Source organism: Camelus dromedarius, chromosome 5 (assembly GCF_036321535.1).
Source record: "Camelus dromedarius isolate mCamDro1 chromosome 5, mCamDro1.pat, whole genome shotgun sequence".
NCBI lineage: Eukaryota > Metazoa > Chordata > Mammalia > Artiodactyla > Camelidae > Camelus > Camelus dromedarius.
Window position 1 is genome coordinate 18,287,452 of NC_087440.1, and position 26,287 is coordinate 18,313,738.

Sequence of the window (26,287 nt, forward strand, 5' to 3'; positions counted from 1 at the left end):
GAATGAATAAATTCCCTTTTATTTCATGCATTATGAAAGATTTTTTTTTCTTTATCATGAATGGGTTTATATTTGGTCATATATTTTGGCCTTGGGTATCAAAATAATGATATTCAACCCATCACAGGATTGTCTTCCTTTATTTTGTCACTGTAGTGGATTTCATTGATTGATTTTAAGTGTAAAACAATCAATTTATCCAAGTGAATTACTTAGATAAATACCACTTGGCCATGATGCATTATCATTTTTTAGAAATTATTGCATTTTCTTTGCTCATATTTTGTTAAGGATTTTTGTACTAGGTTTATAAGGGCTATTGCACTATAATTTTTCATAATGTCTTTGTAAGTTTTTCCTAACAAGATTGTGCTGGCCTCATGAAATTAATTTGTAAATATTTTCACCTTCTCTATTATCTGAAATAATTTAAGATTAGGATTATTTTTCACTAAATGTTTCACAGAATTCATTAGTGAAATATTGGTGTAGGGTGATTCTAGAGGAGGAAAATTTTAAGGATGAGTTTTCTAAATCGATTCTGGAGTTTCTGGAATTGACTCTCTAGTCTGATTAAATTTAAAGACTTTAATGGCTCTGTTACCAGTAAAGAGAGCACTGGTAGTTCATGGTGTGATCCAGTGACATACATATCACTATTGGATAAGAGAAGAATGAGATCAGGGATTCACATTGCCAACTCTCCCTGCACAGATGACCTGAAAGCTTTTCTGTGTTCCCTGAAGGAGACCCTTATCTCTTGTAGCTGAGGGATAAAGTTTCTGAAAAATCAAACCCCAAATCTCATCTGCAACTGGCTGAATTACAATAAAAGGGTGTCTACAGTTAAAGTGAGGGCTTTGGTTGAGAAGGAATGGGAGCCTGAAAGTTGGAATAGGGCATATTGGGAGACCCTGATGAAGTGGACAAAACACTGAGCCCTAACTTCTGATGAGTCTTCTTTGCCAGGGAAATCACACTCTCCACCTATGATGGAAGTGGTCTCTCCACCCATTCTGAAAGGATTTACTCTGCATTGCCTGAGGAAACAGTGATGGTCTCCCCTGAGGCAGTCACCAGGCAAAACAATGCTTATTCTCCTCAGGATATACCCCTGCCACCTGTCTTTGCATACAGATATAACTGGACTCATGTCCCAGCTGGGCCCAAGGTGAGGTACAAATTGTGACCTGTGAGGAGATACACTACATTCCAAAAGAACTACTTGAGTTTTCTAACCTAAACAGACAAAAATTGGGGCACCGGTGTGAGAATGGATACTAAGAGTATGAGATAATGGTAGAAGGAACACAAAGTTGGATCAGGCAGAATTTATTGATATGGGTTCACTAAGAAGAGATTCTGTATCTAATATTGTATCTCAACGAGCAAGAAAGGGTTCTAACTGTTTGGTTGTTGGTGATGCATGGGCCAAAAGATGGCCCATAGTGAGCACATTAGGAATGCCAGGCTTGCATTGGTTTAATTAGATGCAAAGGTTCAAAGGGTTAGAGAGATTGGAATGTTAGAGTAGATTTGTCATTTAAGACTTACTCATCTACCCTGGGAGGGTCTAAAAGACAAACCTTTCACTAGGACTGTGAGAAACAAATTTGTGAGGGGAGTCCCAGCATCTCTGAGGAGCTCTGTGAATGCTCTTCTCTACAGGCTAAAGCTTACAGTGGGAACTACAGTTACTGAATTGGGAAACGTTAGTGAAATAAGAGTAATTGAATCCTGGGGTGGCAGGGGCCAAGTGGCAGCACCCAAACCCCAAAGACAAGGTGGGTGTGCTTACCCTAATGGACAGCAGAGTTAAAGCAGCAAGCAGAATAGTCTGACTCATGCAGACTTACAGGATTAGCCAGTTGATCATGGTGTTGCTAGAAGTGAAATAGATAAGAAAGAAGCCTACTAATTTTTTTCTTGATCTGTGTAAGTAGAAAAGTTCTAGGTCAAGTAAATAAAAGTCCAATCTGAATCACAGAAACAGAATGATAGTGTTATCCGAAAACTGGGTTTGCCTTTTGGTGGGTGTCCAGCTAGAAGACACAACGAAGCCAAAGGTCAGGAAAAGGAAGGACTTACTACTTGCAGCAAGGAGAACACCAGGGATCTTTCCCAAAGCAGTGTCTCCCTGAAAAGCAAAATTGGGGAATATTTTAGATATGGCTACATGCATATTCATGAAGGGACTTAGATGGTCTATAGAGTCCAAGCTTTAGCTTATTGAAATCATGAGGGTCAGAAAATGTCAACATTATAATCGCTTAGATTCCAGTAGATCTTCTGATTGAGCCCTCACCGGAAGAAGGGGGTTAAATTCTAAAAATCAGCTCAAGACAGTGTTCTAGGCTAGTCATTACCATTGGAACAGAACTGAGAATCTTTACAACTGATTTGTTATCTTTGCTATTTTTACTTCTCTTGCCTCATAAATTTGTCCTTTTGCTCTCTTAAGATCATTATTAATGAGACCTGTTCAAAGGCAAGCATTGTGGCCAGGCTTAGATCACAAAATGACTTAGGCCAAAAATGACTTCCCTTGTGTCAAGAAAGCCATGCTTCTTTCTCTGGCCCCCTACCATATCTACTTACAGTGGTTCCTCATTCACTTCTCAGACTTGGGCCAGTTTATAAACCCAGAGCCCCTTGAATGAAGGGAAGGCCAGGTTCCCTTAAGGAAAAACCCAGGTGCACTGCCAAAAATGTATCTTTCTCCAAGCCTTCCCCAAAGAAGCCTATAGTCTTTGACCAGGGTAATAGTACATTATAGAAAAGGAAATAATCAACCTTTCAGGACTACTGAATACTGGCCCTGAACTGATATTAATTCCAGGAGACCCAAAACATCACTGTGATCTACCAGTCAGAGTAAGCTTTATGGAGGCCAGGTCCATTGCACAGTGGGCTTAGTGTGACCCTGAATCCATCCTGTAGTTATTCAACTCATTCCAAAATGTATAAAAGACATACCCATCAGATGACAAAATCCCCACATTGGTTCCCTAACCTATGCAATGAGTGCTATTCTGGTGGGAAAAGCCAAGTGGAAACCACTAAAACAGCCTCTTTCTAGGAAAATAGTAAGCCAAAAGCAATACTCTTTCCTAGAAGGATTACAGAGATTGATGCCGCCATAATACAGAGGTGGTGATTCCTACCACATCCTTATTCAACTGGCCTATTTGGCCTGTGCAGAACACAAAGACATTTTAGAGAACAACTGTAGATTATCATAAACTTAATCAGATTGTGACTCCAACTACAGCTGCTGCACCAGATGTGGTTTTATTTCTTGAACAAATTAACACATCCCCTAGTACCTCCTGTGTAGCTAATGATCTGGCAAATGCTTTTCCCCCATACCTGTTAATAAGAATTACCAGAAGCAGTTTGCTCTCAGCTGGCAAGGCCAGCAATATACATGCACTGTCCTACCTCAGGGGTATGTCAACTTTCTAGCCCTATGTCATAATTTAGTTCACGAGGATCTTGATTGCTTTCTTCTTCCACAATGCAATGGATTACATTATGTTGATTTGACTTAGTGAGCAAGAAGTAGCAATGACTCTAGACTTACTGGTAAGAAATCTTTATGTCAGAGAGTGGGACATAAACCCAACCAAGATTCAGGGGCCTTACTCCTCAGTGAAATTTCTTACAGTGAGGCATGTTAAGATATCCCTTCTAAGGTGAAATTAAGTTGTTGTATCTGGTCCCTCCTACAACTAAAAAAAAAAAAAAAAAAAAGAAACACAATGTCTAATGGGTCCCTTTGGATTTGGGAAGCAACATATTCCTCATTTTGAGTGTTACCCCAACCCATTTAGTGAGTGATCTGAAATGTTCTAGTTTTGAGTGGAGCCCAGATGAAGCTCTGCAACAGATCCAGCCCACTGTGCAGGCTGCTCTGCTGCCTGGGCCATGTGATCCAGCAGATCCAGTGGGACTTGAGGTGTCAGTGGCAGATAGGGATGCTGTTTGGAGCCTTTGGCAGTCCCCTATTGGTGGCTCCCAATGCAGGCTCTTGGGATTTTAGAGCAAAGTCCCGCAGTCCTTGGGCGATAGCTGCTCTCCTTTTGAGAAGCAGAACTTTGCCTGCTACTGGGCCTTAGTAGAGATTGAACTCTTAACCATAGAACACTAACTGAACTGCTCATGAACTGGGTGTTATTTGACCCACCAAGCCATACAGTTGGTCATGCTCAGCAACACGTCATCATAAAATGGAAGTGGTATGTACAGCATCAGGACCAAGAGAGCTCTGAATGCACAAGTAAGTTACATGAAGAAGGGGCCAAAATGCCCATGATCCCCACTCATACTACCCTATTTTTCTCTCTCAGTCTGCACCTATGGCTTATGGGAAATTCCCTATGATCAATTAGCAGATGAAGAGAAGACTTGGGCCTGGTTTGCAGATGATTCTGCACAATATGCAGGCATTGCCCTAAAGTGGACAGCTGCAGAACTTCAGCCCCATTTTGAGATACCTCTGAAGGACAATGGTGAAGACAAATCTTCCCATAGACAACTGTGAGAAGTTGGACCTGGTTGCTCACTTATAATTGGAAGAAGAAATGGCTAGATGTACAATTATGTACTTATTTATATTGGGTTGTGGCCAGTGGTTCACCTGGATGGTCAGGAACATGGGAGGAACATGATTGGAAAATTGGGTGACAAGGAAATTTGGGAAAGAGATATGTGATAGACCTCTCTGAATGGGCAAAATTCCTGAAGGTATTTGTATCCCAAGTGAATACCTACCAGAGGGTGACCTCAGCAGAGGGGAATTTTAATAATGAAATGGTTAAGATAGCCCATTAGATACCAGTTAGCCTTGTTCCCCTGTCACCCGTCATTGCCCAGTGGGCTCATGAACAAGATGGCCATGTGGCAGGGACAGAGATTATACATGGGTTCAGCAACATGGATTTCCATTCACCAAGGCTGACCTGGCTGTGGCCACTGGTAGGTGCCCAATCCACCAACAGCAGAGACCAACTCTGAGCCCTCAGTATGGTGTCATTCCCCAGGGTGATCATCCAGCTCCCTGATGGCAGGTTGATTACATTAGACATTAGATGGCATCCATCATGAAAGACGTAGCATTTTGCTCTTACTGAAATAGACACTCACTCTGAGTGTGGATTTTCCTTCCCTGAGAACAGTGCTACAGCCAAAACTATCATCCATGGACTTATAGTAGCATGACAGTAGATAACACATGCATTGCATAATCAAGGAACTTACTTCAAAAGAAGTTTGTTTACTGGTCTTACCATATTCCCCACTTTCCTGAAGCAGCTGGCTTGAACGAATGGTGGAATGGCCTTTTGAAGACTCATTTATAGAACTAGCTAGGTAACAGTACCTTCCAGGCTCGAACAAGGTTCTCTGGAAGGCTGTGTATATCTCCCATAGTTCGGATTCATGGTCTAGGAATCAAGGGGTGGAAATGAGAGTAGCACCATTCACTATTATTACCCCTAGCAAAATATTTGCTTTCTATTCCTGTGAGCTTATGCTTTGCTGACCTAGAGGTCTTAGTTCCAAAGGGAGAGACACTTCCACCAGGGGACACAATATTCCATTGAACTGGAAAGTAAGTCTGCCACCCAGCCAGTTTGTACTCATATTTTTGAATCAACAGGCAATAAATGTGTTACTGTACTGGGTGGGGTGACAGATTATGAGTACCAAGGGGAAATTGGGCTACTGCTCCAGGAAGAATGTATCTAGAATGCAGGAGATCCTTCGAATGTCTCTTAGTGTTACCATGCCCTGTGATTAGGGTCAGTGGAAACCACAACAATCCAATCCAGGCAGGACTACCAATGGCCTAGACTGTTCAGGTATGAGAGTTTGAGTGCTCCACCAGGTACAGAACCAGAGTCAGCTGAGGTGCTTGCTGAAGGCATAGGAAATACAAAATGGATGGTGGAATAAATGTGAAGCATAACCACATGACCAGTTACAGAAATGAAGACAGTAATTGTCACGAGTATTTTTCCTTATTTTGTTATAAATATGTTTATGTGTATTTTTAACATATTTCTTTCCTCTATTATCAAGTAATATAAAATGTATTGACTTCATATCATAGTATTTAAATATCATTATCTTTACATCACAGTATTTAAGTTACAGGGTTTCAAGAAGAAGAGTAAATACCACTCAAAGACTATCTCTTCTTCTAGGCAAGGGATTAATGCATTTTTGGCTGTATTCTGGGCAGTTGTATAATGTTAGGCACAATTATGACCTTGTTATTGTCTTTATTAGGAGATTAAGTATGGTTTAAGGGGATGCATAAGGGTGCTAAGTTGACAGGGGGTGAATTTGTGATGGAGGGTTAATATATGCCAACTTGACTGGGCTATGGGGTCCCTAGATATTTGGGCAAACATTATTCTGGATGTTTCTGTGAGAGTGTTTTTGGATGAGATTAATATTGAAATCTGTAGGATGAGTAAAGCAGATTGTCCTCTCTAATGTGATTGGGCTCCAATCAAGTGAAGGCTTGAATAGAACAAAAAAGCTAGCCATCCCCTGAGAAACAGAATTCTTCCTGGATGACTGCCTTCACACTGGGACAGTCGCTTTTTTCCTGCCTTTGGACTTTAACTGAAATACCAACTCTTCCTGGGTCTTGAGACTGCTTCCTTTAAGAAAGGGACCACAACGTCAGCTCTCCTGGTTCTCAGGCGTTTGACTTGGACTGGAACCATTAACTCTCATGAGTTTTCAGCTTGGCCATCCACCCTACAGTTCTTGGGATTTGACAGCTTCCATAACATCCTATTGGTTTCATTTCTCTGGAGAACCCTGAATAATACAGCCACAATGTGTTATCACTTTTAGACGTTACTGTGTTTGATGTGTTAATGTCTTGTTAAGGATTTCTGCACAGTGTTTATGAAAGCTATTGCTCTGTAATTTCCTCATAATGTTTTTGTGAGGTTTTCCTGTCAAGTTTGTATTGGCTCCATCAAATGAGTTAGGAAATATTTTCTCCTCTTCCATTATCTGAAAGAATTTGCTTCAGATTGGCGTTATATTTCACTAAATGTTTGATAGAATTCACTAGTTAAAACTAAGCCTGGAGTTTTCTTTGAGGCATTTTTTTAATAGCAGTTATTTTCTTGGAGAAGTGTAAGTCTACTCAGATTTATATTTATTCTTGTTTCCTTTTTCTAGAGAGCCGTGCTCTGTAAAGAATTTATCCATCATATAAGTTATCAAATTTATTGACATAAAATTTTTATAATATTCCTTCATTATCTTCATAACATCTTAATATATACAGTGGTATTTCCTCTTTTGCTCTTGATTAGGTAATTTAGGTTTTTCTTTGTTTATGTGATCAGTTTTGCCAGGTGTTTATCAATTTTGCTTAATATGTTCAAAGAAGCAGCTTTTTATTTGCTTAATTTTCAGTATTTCTATGTTTTCTTATTTTATTGATGTCATGTCTATTTTTTCCTTCTACTTATTTTAAGTTCAACTTGCTTGCTTTCTTAAAGTGGATATTGTAGTAGTTTATCTTAAAACTTTAAATCTCTTCAATATAAATATTTAAAGCAAAATGCAACAACAAAAAAATCATCCTAAATGCTTTTTTGCTGCATCAAACATATTTTGATATATTTTCTTTATTATAATTTAGTTCAGAACATTTTATGTTTTCCCCTACAATTTCTTCTTTACCTCATGGTTAAAGTATATCATTTAATTGTTAAACATTTACTGATTCATAAATCAATTTCATTATACTCAAAGAACAGTTGTTCTATGATTTCAGCCTTTGAATTTATAACCAACATATGCCTATCTTTGTGAACAATCCATGTGTGCTTGAAAAGAGTGCATATTCTATCATTGTAGGATGTAGCTTTCTATTACTGTCTGTGAGGTCAAGATGGTTGACAACTTGGCCACTTAGATTTTCTGTATCTTTTATATGTTATTAATAATTTTAGGCTTAGCTGTCGTATCAATTATTGAGAGCAAACTATTAAAATATCCAATAATGTTTTAGTTTAATTGATTTCTTTCCTTTACTATTTCTCAATTGTCTCAGGTCCCTTCTTGTACTTTGAAGCTGTTGTTATCAGATGCAATGTAATTCATAAATGCTATAACTTCCTGATGTATTGACCCTTTTTCATCATTATGAAATGCTCTTGCTCATATTTATCTTTGTTAATGTGCTTAGTCTTGAACTCTATTTTGATTGATATAAATAGAGCCATTTTTGCATGGGCTATCTTCTTTCATCCTTTTACATTCAATTTATTTGTTTCTTTGTATTTAAAGGGTGTCTCTTGTAGATAACATGTGGCTGGGTCTTACTATTGTATCCAGTATGACAATCTCTGCCTTTTAATTGTAGTGTTTACTATATTTATATTTAATGTAATTAATGATATGATTGGATTTAAGTTGATCACTGTGGGTTTTTTTTTTTCCTTTTCTGCTTTTTTGGAAGGTTTTTCCAAAAATTTAATATTCCAGTGACCTTTTGGCTGTATCTCTTTGCATTATTTGATAGGTTACTCTGAGAATTATATAAATCTTTTACTTATCATAATTTACTTGGAGCTACACCTGTATCAACTCACATAAAATATTAGAACCATGCAACAGTCTTGTTGCATTTATCACTCCCCGAATATTTTATGTTATTATTACTATGATGTAAAATTATACATTGCATATATATGTACATCATTATAAACTATATGATACAGTGTTGTGATTTTTGCATTAAATTACCCTAAGTCTTTTAAGGATAGATAGCTAGATGGATGGATGGATAGATAGATAGAACTACATAGATAGCTCTAGATTATATATATACACTATATTTTGTATATTTATCCACATATACTTTAAAGAGGTATTCATTCCTTCTCATAGATCCTACTTACCACCTGGTGCCATTTTCCTTCAGCTTCAATATTTTCATTTAGCATTTCTTATAGTATGGGTCTTTTGGCAGTAAATTCTGTGTCACTTTTTTTATTCTAAAAAAATCTTTATTTCACTTTCATTTGTGAGGCATACTTTTCTTGTATAGAATTCTGATTTAGCAGATTTTTTTATTTTTTATTTTTTCTTTAACTCTTTAAAAATATCATTCAGTTGTCTCACCTACATTTTAAAAAGTTACCTTCATTTCTATTGCTTGCCCTTATAGGCATTGTGTCACTGACTGCTTTCAAGATTTTCTCTTTGGCTTTGGATTGCAACAGTTTGACTAATAAGTAGCCAGGTGTGGTTTTTCTTTGCATTTGTACTGCTTCTGTCCATGAGCTTCTTTGACCTATAAATTGATGTTTTTCACCAACTCGAGAAGTTTTCAGCCATTATTTGTTTCTGTTTGTTTTGTTTTTGTTGTTATGCTATCCTGTTCTCTCTTGTCTTGCCTCCTGGGACTCAAATTATGTCTGTTAGGCTTAATGCTATTGTCCCACAGGCCTCTGAGGCTCTGTTCAAATGTCTTCTCTCTCTCATTTCTCTTTGTTCTTTAGATTGGATAATTTCTATTAATCTTTCTTTAAGTTCACTAACTCTCGCTTATACCGTCTCAAACCTGTTTTGAAGCTCCTCCAGGGAATATTTCATTTCATTCATTATACTTTTCAGGTCTATAATTCCCATCCATTTTGCTCTTTTTTTTTTTTTCTTTTACTAGTTTCTGTTTCTGTGCTGAAATTCTCCATCTGTTCCTTCATTATGCACATATTTCTCTCTAAGAACTTAAACATATTTATATGTTATTTTAGAATCTTTGTTCATTACAACATCTGGCTCATCTTGACATTGGCTTCCATTGATTTTTCATGAGCCAGGGTCACATTTTCTTTTATTTTTAGATTTCTACAGATTATTATTTCCATACTGGACATTATGAATGATACATTGTAAGGACTCTGAATTCTGTTATATTTATCTGTGGAGTGTTTTTTTAAACAGCTTTTTAAAGGTATAGTTGATATACAAAAAACTGCATATATTTAATGTCTATAACTTGAGTTTGGACATATGCAAACACCTATGGTACTACCACCACAGTCAGGTAATAGACATATCCAGCGGAGTGTTTTTTTGTTTTTTTAATTCTAGCAGGCACTTAATTTGATAGTCATACTCTGTCATCTTTACACTGGCAGTTGCTGAACTCTCCACTCACGTAACTTCAGCTTTCACCATTTTTGTATTTTTCTGGACCTCTCTGTTTCCCCTACAATTAGTTAAGTCGTCAGCCAAGAGACTGGATAGATTTTACACGTTGAATTTGGGTTTCATCCCCGATATAGTCCCTTCCCTTTCAACATTTCCTTCCAAACATCCCGACTGCTCTGACAATCCCAAGCTATATTATCTGATACCTCGAGCATTGTAAAGTTGTCTCTTTCTGCTATACTTGATAATTTTTAGGCAAAGAACCACAACAGGCCAGTTTTACCTATCAGCTCATCTTTTAAAAGTATTCACCTCTCCAGTTTCTGCCTGTTTTTAGTCACCCTTCGGTGCCTTCAAATAGTTGGTTGTTTTTTAAATTTTGTTTACTGTTACCAGTGGGAGGTTTGATCTAACTAAGCTATTCCACAGAAGCCAAACCTGCAAATCCTTTATTTCTATTCTAAAAGCTAACAATTCAAGAATCACAAGGGTCAACAGTGTTTAACAAAAAGTGTATAACATATTTTTAACAAACGATGAACAACACAGAAAGAATCTGACAGACTTTGTTGTATCTTTTTCATGAGTTTTCTCTAATCACAAACAGAAGAAATGTTACTGATTATTTTGTGTATTTTTCTCTAGACATTTTACTAAATAATTAGGACAAATCTAATGAGGACAAATTTTTGTTGAAAGAAAAGATTACGGGCAATGTGTGAAATCCTGCCAAACACCAGTTATTCCCCACCCTCTATTTCCCAGGTGCTGGGAGTTAAAAGAATCAAAGTTACATAAAATTCGCGTCTGCTATCGTCATCGACAGGCATGACCCATTTCACCACGCCAAGTCCCCCCGTATGTGAAAAACTGACATAAAAAGAATTGGGACCAGCTGTTCTCTCTTTGTAGTCAGGACCTAAAAGGAAGAAATAGATAAACTGCTGCAGTGGAGATTAAGATCAACCATATAAGAAAATACTTCTCTATGTTGAAAGTGATTAAACTCTACAGTGGGTAACCAATGGCCGTGTCTGAGGGAATGTATATGTGAGTGTATGTGTGTGTGAATATGCGACTAACTGCATCTCTTCTATGTTTAAAAATGATAGCATATGCTTTTATCTTTTGTGAGTGTTTAATCAAGGCACTGTCATGAAGAGTTGTGTGTCAAGCATCTAAAAGATACCATTTAAAAACAGGCCGTTTTCCAGGATGCATAAGGACCATTCAGCATAATAATGTAGCCAGATCACACATCTATTATTTGGGATTTTGGATTCCTTCAGAAAAAGTGTAAGTTCACCTAAGTGTCAGCATTATTGCAGGCCTTTCGCCCACTACCTCAAGCACAGTACTTACTAGCCACATACTTAGGATTTAATACATACTCAAATGCCAGAATGTTCTAAAATTGTTTAAGTCTATGCAGTGAAAAAGCAAACAAATTGTCAGGGGAGCCTGTTTCAAGACCCAATTCTGCCACAGAAAGGCAGGGCTATTGAAAGTTAATTCTCTGTGTTGTTACTGCTCTGAGTCTCACCGTGATTGGGCCTAAGGGGTGTCCGTGGCCATGGGTGCTACGATGTCCATTGGTTCTAGGACTGAAGAACGTTGAATGCTGCTCAGACAGGTCAGTAAAAGTCACACTTCTTCTGCTAGACACTCCGCGTGGACTTTCAGTGTTGTTACTAAATAACTAGGGTTAAACTGTTACCTGTTACTGGAGAATAGGTTCTTGTTTTGTCACAGGAAGGATTCAGAGATTAAATATAGAGGTCAAGAAAGCAAAGCCAGGATTTGTTAAGCTATAGTAGGCTCTCAAGGGGAGAATGGGCAGACTCAGGTGAATAACTGCCTTGAGTTTCTTTGGCAAGCTGGTTATACTGGGTGTAAAAATGAATGGACAGAATATTCATTGGAAAGGGAGGGGTTTGGGGTTGTATTTCCTGATTTTCATCACAGCTTCACCTTTCCGAGGGGAGGAGGGATTTTTGTCCTTATTTGGTCTGGATCGGAAGTGTCATGGCATTGATGCACGATGGGCACTTCTTATCTGCAAGGCTAATTTCATTATAATGAGGGCATAATGAGCAAAAGTTACATTCACACACCAGAGATCCCTGCCTTTTCCCCTCTTTCTTTGTCTGCCTTTAGGACCCCTGTCACCACAAAATATGTGGTTTCCTATCGGTCCAGAGGTTCCTCGTTCTCTCTGTTTGTCCCTAGGACCCCTGTTGTTTACGAGATGCATGGATTCCTGCCACCTGGCCTGTTCCCCCCTTTCTCTGCTCATATCTAGCTCTCTGCCTGCTCTAACAAAATGACTTAATGGAAATAAGGCTTAGGTCTGTGACTTTGAGCACTTTCAAGACATATGTCCTAAGGGCTTATTAAGACCTATTTTATTTCCTCAATGCAAATTTCTTTGAGCTAATTAAAGGGGAAATGGCTAAATTAAAGATAGCTAACACTGTGTTTGTGCTCTATGGCACTGATTAGTCCGGATGGGCTGCCATTACATAATCCCACAGACTGGGCGGTTGACACAATGGAAACTTATTTTCTCACAATAGTAGAGGCCGGAAATCTAAGATCAAAGTGCCAGCAGAGTTGGTTTCTTCTCAGGTCACTCTTTTTTGGCTTGAAGATGACCATTCATTTGCTGCCTCTTCACATGGTTGTCCCTCTGTGCAAGTGTGTGTCTCTGGGATCTGTCTCCACGTGCAAATTCCTCTTCTTGTAAGGCTATCGGCCAGATTAGATTATGGCCCACTAGCAGGCATTTTAACTTAATCTCATCTTTGAAGGTCCTATTTCCAAATACAGTGGGGATATTAATCAAATGGTCCTAGCATGGGTTAGGACCCATCCCAATGACCTCATTTAAACTTAATTACCTCTTTGATGTCTATGTCTCCAAATACAGTCACATCTGAAGTACTGTGGTCTAGAATTTCAATATATGAATGGGGATGTGGTGCACACAATATAACTTGTAATAGGCGCCCAATCTATCACTAGCCATTTTGGCACAATCACAAACATAACTAAAGAGCTATCAAAGAAAAGACACTTACTCTATTGAAACCACTGAGAAGTTACACAATAAAATTTATACCTTTTGCTTATCTGTACCTTGCTATGTGTTTTTTCCCCCTGCTATATCTTTTGAATCCTCTCTGCTCTTTCTTGCCAAAGGGGAAATTTCCAAGCCAAGTTTGCAATACTGAAATGAATGAATAAAGTTGTATATTACACAAATGATGGAATGTCAATAGCTTTTAAAAATCAAATTTTAAAAAAATGATGTAGAAAAATGCAAACAAAACAATATCAAGTAAAATAAATACTAGACAAAATTACCTACATATTATAATCCTACTAACAAGCTTATAAGGTTTATATGAGAATTAAATTAGTTAATATATATAAAGCACTTAGAAGATTTTATAGCATTAGATAAATATTCAATACATTATAACTTTTATTACTTGTGTTATCATGTAGAAATAGAACTTAAGATTTTTTCCTGTTGATCTGGCTGTCTTCCTCTGTGCTATAGTATGTGACCTTTCCCCGTCATTCATATTCCAGATTTCCTTGTATAGGCTCCTCTTTCATATTCAACATCTCTATTGAGACAAGAGTGTCAGAGGTGAATCTGAGGCTTTACATCTTGCCTGCATATCAGACTTGAGAATTTCCTTAGAGGTTGCTTTGTGATTGAAATTGAGAAGAATACTTTTCTTTAGCAGGCACTATTGACCAGTCTGTCAAAAACATACTAGATACAAAGGACTTGAATTATACAATTGTTTGGGGAAGGCTTCTGCAACCTGTACTATCATTAGTCAGGAGGAAGCAGCTCTTGTATTAATCAGGCCCCCTAAGGATGTTGACAAGGACAGTAATTCTTTCCCAATGCGCTAATATTGTTTCGTATTAAAACTAGAGAGAGAAAAGGCTTCGGGAAAGAATACACATTTTTAATAGAAGCTATTATTCTGTGTGAAGGGTTATCTGAATAGTTTGCACAAGAAATGAAATTATAGCACTTATTCCATGGGTTATAGTCCAATGGGATACAGCCAGTGAGGGATCGGAGTCAAAGTCCCATCATCCTTTGCAGTCGAGCTTTGTAAGGACACAGTTTACCCAGGGAAACTTCTGTCCATAGTCCATGGGCTTTTGTTTTGCTCTGAAAGGAACAAACTGGCATTATTAACCTAAGCTTAATCTGACTACATAGTCTTATTAAAAACAAACAGCATTATAACCACTGAACCCTTCCAGGTATTTATATATATATATTTTTAAATGACAAGTCACAAACATACAAAAGGATATATAGCCTCGTGGATAACTTTCACCACTTTGGGTGTGGATGGTTAATAATAAATAAAATAGTTTAGTTAATACAGTTTACTTGACATCATCTTGACTCTATGAGATATGTAAAATTCTGCCTCAATTTATTTACACATATCAGAAATGTATAACTTCCCTGGGTAGTTTTTGGTCCTTGCCTTCTCCATGAAATTACCAGAGGCTTGAGCAGGGTTGAGGTTTGTTCTAGTTAGAGCCCTCCAGGGAGCAGAACTATGTCTCCTTGTTTAACTATAACTCCTTTTAAGTACCTAGCCATCACTGGACCTCATAGGGAAAATATAAAATCCCCAGTCAATTTAGAAGCAGATTTAGACCCAGAAGATAGCCAATTAATGCATCTCAACTTTTCAGAAAGCCTGAGTACAAGCAAGTAGCCCCCAAGGCCCCAAGTAATGATTGCTGTTTCCATCCTCATCTAGGAAAAAAAAAAAAAAAACTGGAAACAGCCCTGATTCCAAGAGTGTTTCAGGCCACTGATTTTTTATCACCCAGGTAAGAGTCATTTGCAATTAATATATAGAATCATAGCCTCTCAGAGCCATAGGGATCCATAGAGAAAATCCAATCTAGTGCTCTCATTTTACAGATGAGCAGACTGAGGCCTATAGAGGTTTAGGCACTTGTCTGAGGTCACTTGCCTGTTAATAGCTCAGTGGGGATATTGATGAAATGTTCTATTTCTAAAGCGCTTAATGGTGCCTGAAAAGCAGTCGATTCTCCTAAGTAGCATAAACATTTCCCCTTCAATGTTACTTGCACTGTTGTTTGTAGAAGGTAAAAAATTGTATTTCAGCCCAGCTCCCTCTTGAAATAAATGAAAATTAATATTAAAACTAAAGGATTTTTGTTCAGGGTTTGATACTGCTTTAAGCAAAGCAGGGCTTGAAACAACTCTGCTGAGCGTTCCATGCTCACTTCCAGAATCAGGAAGATAGAAGTGGGGAGAAAGTTGCCAGCCAGGTTCATGGATAAAAGGTCTTGCTGGGCCTTGAGTGTTTTCCCTAAGAGGCAGAGAGAGCCCCTTTTTCATTCTGAAGAGCGTTACTGTGACTTGGCTTCTTGGACTTGGGGGTACTTTCTCCCTACTCTTCTCACTGTGCAGATTTGGGAGGCTGGCTGGCACTCAGCATCTAGTCACTTCTTGTTTGTTCCCCTGCTTAGGTTGGAGAATAAAAAGGAAGCATCTGGATAGGAGGGGAAATGGTAACTTGGCTTGTACCATTTAATAAATAACTGTAGTATCTGGAGTCATAGCTATGAAATATTCAGGCATAATTAAATACATGTATATATAAATTGTAAACACCAGCATCTTTGACACAGCCTGGACATAAATTAGTTGAGACAGTTTGATTGTTGGAGTCATGTGAGTAATAGGAATAGCAGTATATTCTACAGATTTAAAGGGTGTTGATGAAGTGGATACCTTGTAGAAAAGCCATGTACTGAGAGTAACGGAGGTCTCGGCTCCTTCCCCGTACCATCCTTAATTTGAGTTAGAAATTTCATTTGAGAGGGGAAAATTAGAGTCACAGTCACACATTTTGGTCTCAAGTAAGCGTGGAAGCTGGAATGTTAGGCAGAATTTCACCATCATTGTTGCCATTGTCCACTGTCCCCTGAGCACACACTACCATAGGCCAAAGGGAAGGAAGCTTATCTGTGGTGAGAAGTCAGCAGTTTGCAGGGCAGGGGTCCGTGTAGAGGAGTGAGAAATTATTACAGCTGCCCCATCGCATTGCTTTCTCAGCTGTAAGTGAAGCTTCTCATTAATGAATCATGCACACAGACTGCCAGGGTCTCAACATTAATTGGCACTAATGGGAACATCTTATGGTTGAAGGGAGAGCTATGGGAACCATTTTAAGTCTGATTTTATTTGGAAGAGAGCGTGGACAATTTACATTTTCTGTGAAATTCTAGGACAACTTACACAACCCATTTTCATTCCAAATCATATATAGATTGCTGAGTATCTGCAGAAAGTCTATCAAATTCTTCGTGAGAGAGAGAATATCAACAAGTGCTTTAACGAGATTTTCCTTTCTCTGCGGGGCGTGGCACCTGCACAAGTGTTTGAATCACCTTTGACTGTACCGTACATGCTAAGACCTAATGCAATATATGTAATTTGTTTTACTCCTTTGAGATCGTTCAGCAGGGATTCAGTGCGAGTTAGCCCTGAGGAAATTTTGACCAATAAATTTTGTCCTCCCATGACAATGTGCTGTTATTCCAACAAAATAGGCCAATGCAAAGTTTAATCTGAGTTGCCTAGAATGTTTTGCCCCTTAAGTGGAACTGATTTGTGTCATTTCTTTTTTAGCCCCTCAAAAAGAGTCCCTTGTAATTCGTTTTGTCATACACGTTTGACATTGAGGAATGGATAGTCATAGTGTTAGTATAATTCAGACCTTTTTCAGGTCATGGAGCAAATGGATGAATCCCACTTCCCAGGACACCTCAAGCCCTTATTACACCTTAGAGTGAATTGGAGAGAGTCTTGCCTGCTTTCAGCTGGATGCACCCGCACAAAGGCACAGAGCTTGCAGCCCTCACTTGCTCCTTCAGTTTGGTGCCCTGGTGCAGTGCACAACCCGAAAAAGGTGCATATAGCTTTGGTATCATCCTTGTGAATATTAGCACCTCTTTAACCCAACAATGAGTCTGTAAGAGGTGCCAGAACAAGCAAGTTTCTAATAAAGAAAAATGTAGGGCTCAGAGAAGAAGATGTGAAACAGGTCTATGGGGAAAATGCAATAATGACATAATTTTTATCAGCAGAGAATGTAATAGAAAGCTTAAGAATGACATCCCTGAAAGCAATTTTTTTCACATTTTCAATATATTTTTATATGTATGTATATAAGTAAACACTGTAACAGCACCAAGGATCTCCTGTAAAATTTCATCATACAGTTTCTGGGCAGGATGCTTCATCAGTAAATGGCACTTGATTTGTTTTAAAAGCATGTGATTTCAGAAAACTGTTTAAACTCTTCATCAAAAACTGGGTGGCATTTTCCAGTTACTTTAGATATTCGAATCAATACAATCTATCTTCTGAAAGTCAACTTGAGTTGCATAGGTTAAGATGAGGACCTTTCACATTGTGCTGAAGATGTGATGCAATCTGCACTTGGATTGGCATTGCCCTTCCTCAGACTGCCATCATCACATGTATCTTCTGTCCCTGAGTTCAGCTATATCAAGATAGCTTATCATCCACATCACATTGGTGAAAATGCCTGCTAACCAGGCAGACTAGTAAATTCAAAGCAGGAACCCTCTCGTCATTTTTGCTGTCCACTGAAAGCCTCCCTTCAGAGCACCTTCTTGCAAGCTGCCTAATTAGTGAACGATCCTCAGGTAATAAAGGTTTTCCAAGACAAGCCAATAAAGCATAAAGCTATAATCTCATTTATGGAATAAAGTCTCTTTCTCCAAACCAGCTGCTCAGATTTTCCAAGATGCTAGTTACTGTTGACTGGTCCATTCTGCTAACAATACTAAGCAAGGGAAGAAAACCAATCTGTATGTAATCCAGGACTTTCATTTGTAGCTGGTCCAACAGCGCCTTCAGCACATAACATTTCACCCAGACACATTTTTTTTTACAGCTTTCCTCATCTTCAGATTTTGGAAGACTGAAGGATATTTATCCCAGAAAAGGAGAAATGATTACATACTTCACATACCCGAAAGGAACGGTCCTGTTCCTACCCAGCTGTTGTGACTCCCAGTGACCTCAGTGTCTGTTCACGCGCTCTGTTGAACACTGGAAAGCTGTGCCACTTTGTTGCTGTTGCCTCTGAGCTGTGGGGGGATATCCTTCAGGAACAAGTTGTTATTCTGAAAGAGAACCATCCACACTTTGCTTCCTTTTCAAATTCTTTGGGTTAATGTGCGCTGCCACAATGTCTGGACTTCGAGCTGCTTCAGTCTAGACTGGCCTCAGGTATTCCTGAGGCATCCTTAGGGGTACAGAGGGATCTAAACCTCCTGTCAAGTTGCAGGGCTCCACTGGCAACAGCTGGGGTATCAGCTCTCCCCCTGCAGGCTTCGCTGGTACCTGTGCCATAGTTTTCAGTTTAGCCAGTTCCGCTCAGCATGTGTGCCAAGTCTAGGTTGGTCACTGCACAGGCACAAAAATAGAAACATTTGGCACAGAGTTAATCAAGAGGTAGAGCTTAGGGGGCTAAATTACATTCGAGCACACCTATTGATTGTATCAAGATTAAGGCTCCAGTGGTGCAAAGAAGATTGTAAATTTAGTTCTTTGCAGAAGTAGTGATCAACACCCCCCAAAACTATTTTTTTATTTTTAATCAATACAACCTTAGAGTCATATATTCTACAGTTGATCCCATTGTCAGAAGGAAATATGTTCTGTAGGATCATGTAATTTATCACTGGAAAATAATTTAGGAGTCTTTTAGTCCTACCCCTTCATTTCACAGATGAGAAATCGTATGTGCAGCTCAGTGCTACGTGGCTAGCTAATGATGCAGACTAGCCTAGAATCTAGGTCTCAGGACAAGAAGTCTAATTCCCATTCCATCTGTGCCGTGTAAATGCTACAAGCGCACACCCATCTCTCAGTTCAGGAGGTTCCTTTAAGTCTGCTATTCTGCTATTAGGTGACTGCATCTGATATATCCTACCCATACCTTTCCCACATTAACAGTTTTGACTTTTCCTGTCTCTGTCTTCATCTTTGCAAAATGAAAAGTGATAATCTTCTGATCTATCCTTTTGAGGATAGTTGATACTCAGTGATGTCAATGGAAATAGTATTCCCCTTGGCTTAGGGAGTTGTATTAGCTGACCTCTAAGTTTCTTTTCATCTCAGGATCCAGTTTTACTAGCATGGCAACCTCTCTCTTTTTCGCTTATTTAATTACTCTTTCTTTCTCTACTCTTATGTCCTTCTTGAGGGGCAATACCAAAACCTGTCTGTTATGGTACAAAAAACAAAGTTAAAATAATGTTTTCAGTCCACCACCATACTCCCACATCCTTATCCCTCCCCCCACTTTACACATTATATACACACACACTTGCTTACATGCAATGTTGTGCTTATATATTGGATATAACAGTACATTAGAGTTAGCCCACTATGGCTCCTTAAATTACGTTTAGTAGATCCAGTTAGAATTTGATGCTGCTTTTGTAAAGCTGTGCTTAAAATTACTGTACTGATGAAGGGCTCATGCTTATCTTTGGGAGCATCTTCTGTTTGTGACTGGACCACTGATAAAATTCTGAGCAATTTTCAGACCCACAGGCTCCTTCTGGGAAATGCTGCCACGGCAGGTCCTTATGTAAAGGTGGTCAAGCTTTCTAGAATGTGACTTTAAGAATCTGGTCACAACTGATTGAAACAAGGATTGTTAGTGAAAGGAATGTATTTATTGACTTAACATTGGACTAGCAGCCTACAAGATGGCCAATAAGGTTTCTCTGTATTTTATAGTAAATAATAAGGTATTTTGTCTGGAAGAAAGTTAATGCAAGGTACACAGGGAGAAAGTGGTACATACAGATATCAGAGGAAAAACAAAGAAAGCAGCAAAGTCACATAAATAACCTCTTTGTCCCAAACATTTTGTGTCCTTCTTATGATGGCCAAGTAGGAAATATTTGGGTTTTAAAGTTAGGCGATTTGGATTCAAACATTTCATATCCTCTTTGAGCCTCAGCTTCCTTCTTTTAAAAATAGGAATAGTAGTACCTGCTTCATAGAATCATTAACAATATTAAATGAGAAAATATTTTGAAAGATAGGACATAGTGTATATCAGGTAGGTAAATAACCAACAAATGGCGGCAAATAAGGGAATAGCTCATGAATTTTTTGAAAAGATTGAATGAGGTAACATGTGCTGTGCTCCAGACACAGCATAAGCATCTATTTATAAAAAAATGTTCCCTCTATCCCATGTGATTCCAGGAAGTATAATGACTTCCTTTAAATATCAAAGTAGATTGAATTTCTGGTCTTCATTTGTTCGTGTACTCAAGAAATGTTTAGTGAGCATCTGCCATATGCCAGACTAGAATAAAAAGATAAATCAGAAAGAGTTCCTGATAACTAGGAGTGCACAGTGTGGATTTCAGAGAGAGAGGAAAATAGGTAAATGGCATTTTAATGTGGGGAGTGCTATTACAGGGTGTTATGGTAGCATGCATGGTTATTCGAATCCTTGAAGATTTTAATAGATCAAGAAGCACAGATTCCCTTCCTAGGGAACCAGTCAGAAGGGTATACAGTGCCTGGAAATGCCAGACCAGCCACTGCATCTAAGAGGTGTGTAAAAGAAGACCACAGTGTCTGTGAACGCCAAGGAGACAGGAAACGTGTCCGGCGAGCAAAATTTAAAGGAGATGCCCATCATCAAGAAAACAAAGCTTTCTTCCAACACCATCTGGCGTAAGAAGGGTCTGAGTTAACAGTAAAATAGCATCTTGCGCAGTTTAGCTTCCATTCTGATGTTTCCTATGTTTCCTATATTTCCCCTCTTTTTAGATGAGACTGAAATGAGAGTATTAGCTGCATTCAGCTCTCCATTCATCCAAATCCTCCCTCCCTGTGAAGCATGCCATATGTGAAAGAAAAGCTTTAAAAATACATAATGCTTCTATTTTCATCTACTTCCAGAAATAAGCACTATAAATTATGCCCAGTCACCAAGTAATATTATTGAGCATCTGTTCATGGCATTTAAATGTCTGAAGGGGCTAAGGTTGGATAGCTGGGAAAGGAGAAAACCAGAAGTAGCATTTGTGACAGTGTATTATTCAAAGGGCAGTAAACAACGATTTATCATACCCTCTTAGGGATGAATAACAGAAAAGAAGCTTGCAAGTATAAGAACTTCCTGAATATGAAGTTTACAATAAAACAGTAAAATAACTCTTTCTGCTTCTCTATAACCACATTTATGCATATGTACCTATATACATATAGAACTATAGAACCAGAAAGTCCCAAATTTTATAACAAAGGCAAAAATTTGGGAAGGACAATCAGAAAGCTGTTTGAGAACCATGTTACTTCATAAACATATATTTTTAAAGTTATCTACAAACCCATTTTCCTCAATCAGCAAGTATTCATTAACTAAATAATACGTTATCAGGCCAGGTCCTTTGAAGGATTACAAAAAGTCTGAATTATAATCCCTGCACTGAAGGAGTTTATAGTCTGGTTAGGAGACAAAGTGAGTAGCTAAAGCAGTAGAAAATACATTATTCTTAATTATATCCCATATTAGTTGTGTAATGTAGATGGCAATATTGCAGGTGTTCTGAAGATGACAGGCTTAGCTTAGTTTGGAAATATTAATAATTTCCTGGAGGCAGAGAAACCTGAATTGATCTTTGAAGGATCATTTATAAGTGAATAAGAAAGGGGAAAAGAAAAAACAAGAAAAAGGGACGTGAGAAAAGACAGTGAGGTAGAAACTAATAAGGTATTTTCATGGAGTCAATAAAAATGTTAATCTAACCAGAGGAGAAGGAACATGTTAAGAGGGTAACAGGGAATAACTTCCAGCAGGCAGAGGGGGACAACTCAACAAATTGTCTTCCATTCATGGCCAGGATGGTGCCCACACACAGTGCTTCTCATATGCCTTCTAGTCATTTGTATCCCAACTGAACACTTTATTCTCACCAACCTCATTACTTACCTTTATTCTCCCAGAACAGCAGACGTTTCCAATCAGATGGTCCACATAGCATGGTACTAGCATCAAAATCAATGCAACTTTCTGGTAAGATCGTGATTTATCTTACCTGTATCCTCAAGGTAAGTGCAGATGAGCTCTTTGCAGCAGTACACCCCTTCTCATCATTATTTACGTCTCTCGCCCTTCCATTTCTTTTTATTGTTCTTGGTGCTCATTTGTTCATTATTAGTTCAACAAGCATGTTATTGAGTTTCTACTCTGCCTCATGCTCTGGGCCAGACATTGGGAGTACAGAGATATGTAAGATTCTTTTTACATTCAAGAAACCTTTAGTCTAGAGAGAAGTACAGACAAGTCAAACATGCAAATCCATAGAGTTTGATGCATTCTCTGTGCTGCAGCCCCTCACTCAGCTCCCTGGGGAAGTTCATCTAAAGTGAACACTGAACAGTTAGGTAAAGGTGGGTGGAGAATGGGGTCTGCTTCAATCAGAAAGAACAGTGTGTGAAACCTGAAGTGAGAAAACACAGCACAGGTGGAGGACCACTAGAAATATGACATGAGCTACAGCTTGACAGAAAACTGATAAGTGACAGTCCAACCCTTCAGTATGAAGGGCTCCGTTATCATAAGTGTTTAATAATTTCATTCAGTTATTGACTCATTGGGCACACACTTAATGAGTACTCGTTGTGTGTCAGGACTTGTGCTAGAGCCTAGATACAGAGCTCCACGCAAGGCACAGAGCTGTCTCAGACGAGCTTTCAATCTAGCTGAGATGTTGCAGCACGAAGCTGACAGTTTATGAGGGTAGTGATGGATGTGGGGGAGCACATGACTCATCCCCCCTTCGCTTTGTAACATTCTTTCTGCCTCTGATCCCCTGGTCTTCTCTCCCAGACTCTTTTTTTTTTTTTTTTTTGAAGTATGTATGGGATTTGTTGAATTCTGCTGCTCTCCTCTTTATTTTGTTCTTATTTCTTTTATTGTTTAAACAACTGAAATGGACATCTCCATTCATTTTCAGAAATATATTCTTCCAAATAAATTACATACATACGTGGGCTCAGGTTCATTTTATTCTTAAAATTTCTGAATAAATCTATAATGGTTTTTAAGCCTAATTTTTATCTAAACCTTTTAAATTTTGAACAAATTAGAAAGCAAGAATTGTAAATAAATGTGGAAAAAAATGCAGTGTAAGTATCGTTCCCCTTCTGTCCCTATCCCTTCATCTAAGCCAAAATAAAATGTAGAAATACAAAAATAAATATTGAATTAAGAAAATTAAATTAATAATAGAAAAAATTACAACAGCACAAAGAGTTTATCTCTATAATTTAATTCAGCATTTCTTTAAGGAGGCAAGAATTTATCGGTAAGCAAGGTGTCCCTAACAGTAAGTTCCTGAAGAGGGTTGAAGAGCTGGCTGAAACAAATAAAGCAGTAATAGCACGACTGAGAAAAGGTAAATAGGATGCTGGAGCAAACAGTAGTAAAAAGGAATGAGATAGGGAAGAATAAATAATAGCAACGCTGAGAAAGCAATGTTTGGGGACTGAATGTAACAAGGAAATTAAACTCAGAGATAGGACATAAGAAACAGAATAAGAACAGTTTTCTCTCTCCTGCTTCTCCATCCGAGAGAAATAACTGTCATCTACAGGTCATAAAGCTTTATAGACTCATGACCTCTGACCTCTGACCCTGTGATTTATTTCCTCTGAGCAGAGGTGCAGCCCCTCCTCCTCCTGAGAAAAATGAGGCAACTTGGCTGGGTGGCTTCGCCCATCCATCAGGCAGTGAAATGTGTCTGGGTCTCAAGTTTCCATCAGCACTCTTGCTTCAGGACAACTCAGGACCGGTTTACAGACCAAGACAAAGAATCAGCAGGCACATTTTATTTAAAATATGTATACCTTCAACTTATAAATCCTTTCTTCTAAATCACAGAAGGCAAGTAGTTTCCAATTTAATTAACAGACTTAAATTGCTGAAAGTCAGCAGAACCAGTTTATAATTGGCCAGAGCCGATCTGCTCCATTTGCAAAAAAGTTCATTCAATGTAAAGGAAGAAGAGTTCTTTCTTTTGCATTGGCCTCTCCTACTTGACAAGTAGAGGTGTCCATTTGTAAATGGGTACATTTGCACATACAGGCCATCAAAAAGGCATTTCCAGAAGAGCAGTGATAATTAAACAGAGTACACATGCCTTCTTTGATGCCGTCTGAAGCAGCAAGGAGACTGATCGGAGTCAGAGAGGGGAGGGGACCTGGGGCAAAATGTTCTTTTGTGAAGCCAAGACTGCTGGTAGCCTGAGTTGGCTCTAGCTTTTGGGGGCAAAGGAGACTGAGTCATTTCCCTTCATGGAGCTGATTTGTTGAAAGGGCACAAGAAATTCCCAGGGATTTCATGCTGCTTTGAAGAAACCTGCATTTTAAATGGATGGGAAAGGGGTGGGAGAAATGGGTTTTGTTGCTAGGTCTCCCTAAGACTTGCCAAAATTTTGCCTGTTTCTTTGTGAACCCAGTAACCACCCCAGCTGGGCTCCCCGTTACTCTAAACAGGAAAGGGATGAATTTGCCCTGTCCTTTTCAGCTTGCAAATGTGCTCTGGTGAGGGCAAACATGGCCATGTTTGTTCTCCCTAGGGAACAAGGCAGGCATGAGATCCCTTTTGTTCAGGCTAAGAACAACCTCCTCTTATTCCCAAGTCCAAGAGGGGCTGGCCACTTAATCTGGAAATGTGAACACGAATACACCTTGAAAGGGCTGGGCTCTCTGAAGTTGTCTAGGAGTTGGGGTCTGTCTGAAGTCCCAGCAGACATAGGGATGCAAGTGATCCTGGGAGCAGCCTCCTTTAGTAAGTGTACAACTCCATAAAGGGGGTCCACCTGATGTGCAGGGGAGCACGGAGCTTATCCAAATGTCTCTAGTTTTAATTAGTTTACAAAAGGGTTATGAGCTGAAGGAGTGAGACGTCTTAGATGCCTTGGGAATATAAAAGTACAGCCATGATCAGTGTCTCAGTGTATGTTTCTTGATGAGTCTATGCAGGTAAGAGGGCACAGGGATGAATATTTCTCTGTTCTTTTCTTCATGGAGGCAGTGAGTGCATGAGACCTTTTCATTCTGCCAAATATATATATATGTATCTCCATGTGCAAGGGGAGCTATAGATGATGCTGGGGTAGGTTAATGACACAAGAACAAGGAGGCCGTCATCTTTATCTTCACTGAATTTACAGGAAGAGAAAAAAAGTATTAGAGTCATTATGGCTGTAATAAAGGGTAAGTGCTGATGTGGCACTGATGCATACCACACGGGAAAGCTATGAGAGAGACAAAGAACTCTGGAGATTTAAAAATGGGAGATACCACATTTCATCAAGTGAAATCAGGGAAAGCTTTATGCTGGAGGCAGCCTCTGTCATGCAACTTGATGCATGAGGAGGCTTTCAACATATGAAGAAAAAGGATGGAGAGGAGGGTGCTCCACTAATGGGGCAGAGAGTGAACAAAAGTGCCCGCGTAGGAAAGTACAGGACTTGCTGGTAGAACAGTGTAGTTTGACTGAAGCATCACATTCTTAATAGGAAAATAATAAGAAATTAAGATGAACAGCCAAGTCAGGGCCATAATAGTGAAAGCCTTAAATGTTAGGCTATTTAGTTTTTTAACAAAGTAAAAAATGGAATCTTTAAAGATTTTGAACAAGGAAGTGATATAACTGGAACTAAAGAGAAATTCATTTAATAATGGGATATATTGGAGGGAGATTGGAGGTTGAAACCCAAAAGACTATCTATTTTAGTCATCTAGTCAAAATGTAACACATCTTTTATATTAGGATTGTAGAAGTGAGAATAGTAAAAGAGAGGTTGAGGAGACTTTGAAAAAGTAGACTCTGTGGGCTTGTCAACTTTTGTTGATGTGGCTAGCAAAGGAGAGAGAAGAACCAGAGATGATACCAGGGTTTGGGGCCCAAAGGATTGGAATAAT

At 38.7% G+C, this 26,287-nt stretch overlaps 1 long non-coding RNA gene and 1 pseudogene across 1 annotated transcript in view; one reads left to right on the forward strand and one right to left on the reverse strand.

Moving 5' to 3' along the window:
• The window catches only part of LOC116153448 (uncharacterized), a 571,285-nt gene that overhangs the window by 515,753 nt on the left and 29,245 nt on the right, over positions 1–26,287 (forward strand). The gene's annotated exons all lie outside the window — the stretch shown is intronic.
• On the reverse strand, positions 17,798–22,448 carry LOC105105034 (gem-associated protein 2-like; annotated as a pseudogene).